The sequence below is a fragment of the Acinonyx jubatus genome, chromosome B2 (genome assembly GCF_027475565.1).
Source record: "Acinonyx jubatus isolate Ajub_Pintada_27869175 chromosome B2, VMU_Ajub_asm_v1.0, whole genome shotgun sequence".
Taxonomy (NCBI): domain Eukaryota; kingdom Metazoa; phylum Chordata; class Mammalia; order Carnivora; family Felidae; genus Acinonyx; species Acinonyx jubatus.
In genome coordinates, this window is record NC_069385.1 from 110,541,405 (window position 1) to 110,544,354 (window position 2,950).

Below are 2,950 nucleotides of genomic sequence, written 5' to 3' on the forward strand. Positions count from 1 at the left end.
TCATGTAAGCGAAGTCAGGTCAGGATGTATGCTTTTTGTGCCTGGCCTCTCTCGCTCAAGATTCACTTACAGTCATCGTGGGTAGCAATAGCACGCCGTCTCTCATTACTTTGTGATGGTCCGTTGTGCGAATACACCTCAGTTTACTTTTGCGTTCTACTGCTGAGTCTTCCAGATTTTGGCTGCTACATATGTTGCCATGAATATTCGCTGGTGAGTAGAATTTCTGGGTTGTGGGGTATGCGTGTGTTCGGTTTCATTAGATAACGCCAGGAAGTTCTCGATAATTGTTGAGCCAACTTCTATTCCCATCCAGCGCACTTTGCTGGATGTAGGGTGGTATCAGATTATGGTTTTAGTTTTTGTGTTTCTCTGATGACTAATGAATTGAACCCCGTTTCTTATATTTATTACTTATTTGGATATCCTCTTTTTAAAACAATTTTGTCTTCTTCTCCTTCTCCTCCTCCTCCTCTGTCTCTGTCTGCTTCACCTTCTTTTTTTAAAAAAATTTTTTTAACATTTATTTATTTTTGAGACAGAGAGAGACAGAGCATGAACGGGGGAGGGTCAGAGACAGAAGGACACACAGGATCGGAAACAGGCTCCAGGCTCTGAGCTGTCAGCACAGAGCCCGACGTGGGGCTCGAACCCATGGACCGCGAGATCACGACCTGAGCAGAAGTCGGATGCTCAACCGACTGAGCCACCCAGGCGCCCCATCCTTCTCTTTTTTATAATTATTATTATTTTTAAGTGGACTCTATGCCCAATGTGGGACTTGAACTCATGACCCTGAGATCAAGGGTCACATGCTCTGCCCCTTGAGCCAGCCAGGCACCGCTGGATATCCTCTTTTTGTGAAATGCTTATTCAAGTCTTCTCATTTTTCTATTGTTTTCCATCTTTTTCTTATTGATTTGTAGGAAATATAATCTCCTGGATATGAGTCTTTTGGTGGGTAGACGTTCTGCGAATATCCTTTCCCACCCCGTGGCTTCCTTTCACTCCCTTCAAAGTGTCTTTTGACGAACAGACGTTCTTAATTTTAATGCTGGACAGTTTGTCAATGTTTGTCTTTCGCAATAAAGTGCTTTTTGGGGTCTCTTTTACAGAAATCTTTGCCTGTCCCAAAGTTATGAAGACATTCTGCTTTCTCCTAGAAGCTTTATTGTCATATCTCTCACATGTGTATCTGCAATCCAGCTGGAGTTGATTTGCGTGTATGCTGTAAGGTAGGGGTCAAGATTCATTTTAAAAATATGGGCTAGCACCATCTTGACCTTCGACCCCATCCACTCCCAATGAAAGACCTACTTTAATCAAGAGGGGCTTTTGTGTCCAAATGTGTCTTTTGTCAGCCAAATTCAGAAGCAGCCCTCTGGGCCTCTGTGAAGGGGCCAGGGCAGAGCTCTCAATTTGTGAGTTCCTGAAATTTGCTTGGCCCACCTCTTCCCAGGGAAGTGGCTGGGCCATGAGGAAAAGGGGACAGGGGGACAGAGCGATGAAGCACAGTCCTCCCCTGGCCCCTTTCAACTGGGATTCTATGAGATTTAGAGATTCCCCGGGGAAACCCTAACTCCAGTGTCCCAATTCAGAAGCTTGGGACTTTCTGCTTTTTCTGCCCACATTTATTCACTCAACAGATGTCTGGTTGCCTACCCTGTGCTGGCTACTGGTCACTGGGGATCCACAGCGGACAAAACGGACAGCAAATGCCACTTTCATGGAGAAAGGCGATGCGAACATAAATAAATAAAATGCATCAAGTGTGAAGGAAGATGATAATTGCTGTGGAGCAAAATAAGGCAGGACAGAGGGACTGCGAGTGTGAATTGTAAGTTGGATGGTCAGGGGAGGAAGGCATTATTGAGAAGGTGACATCCGAGCAAAGAGCCATGTAGATGTGGGAGTGGGGGGGTGGGGGGGTGGAGCATTCTAAGTAGAAGGAACAGTGAATATAAGATCCCAGAGGCAGGAAATGGTTGCACAGATAATGAGAGAGCTGAAAAGCCAAAAGGTATTGGTGAAACAGTTTGGCAGAAGCCGCTAGTGCTCCTAGGCTAGAGAGAGAAAAGAAAGGAAGTGCTGTTTTTGGAACCCGGGGCGGGGGTGGGGGGTGGTTGCCACCCAGCCGAAGCTGCAACCAGAGTGGGTCTGTAAGGCCAGGAGATGGGGCCATGGAGGAGATGTGGCTGGAGGCAACACAGGGGGTAGACGTACTCTGGTTTTCCTCTTCCACCTGCCTTCCAGTCTCCTGCCAGTGCCTCCCCTTGGCAGAACCCGGCCCGCAGCCCACTGATGGAATTTCTGGTCAAAGAAGCCTAGGGATCGCCCCCCCCCCCCCCCCCCGAGATCCAAGGCAGTCCCAGGGAGATGAGAACTGGCCTTGACAGTGGACCTTCCGACAGCGAGATACCTCCTCACATCCTACCTCCTCCTGGCTAAAGTGAAAAAGACCAATCACACCAAATGCTGGCAAGGACAGAGAGGACCTGGAACTCTCTCATCTTGCTAATGGTGTGTATGGTAGTAAAAGTACTTTGGAAAACTGCTCGGCAGTCTCTCTGATAAAGCTGGATAGACACCCACCCAGGACCCAGCAATTCTACCCCCAGGGATGTACCCGAGGAGAAGTGAGAACCTACATTCACAAAAAAGACTTGTCCTCGAATGTGAATAGCAGCGCTGTAATAGCCAAAGTGCTGGAAACAACCCCAAATGTCTGGAAACAGGAAAATGGATTAAATTATGGTTAATGCCTACAATGGAATGTGCATTACAATAAAAATAAGCACACTAGTGCTACATGCAACCACAGGGATGAATCCCCAAGACATTACGCCGAGTGAACTAGGCCAGAACATAATTGTGTGACTGCACAAAGACGGGCAAAACCGATCTACGGTGATGAGGGAGGGTGGCCTGGCAGGGGGCACGGGAGCAACCT

At 47.7% G+C, this 2,950-nt stretch overlaps 1 non-coding gene across 1 annotated transcript; it reads right to left on the reverse strand.

Moving 5' to 3' along the window:
* Nucleotides 1–631: 631 nt before the first annotated feature.
* Nucleotides 632–716, reverse strand: TRNAR-UCU (transfer RNA arginine (anticodon UCU)). The gene has a single exon. It is a non-coding gene; the product is annotated as a tRNA-Arg (tRNA).
* Nucleotides 717–2,950: the final 2,234 nt, after the last annotated feature.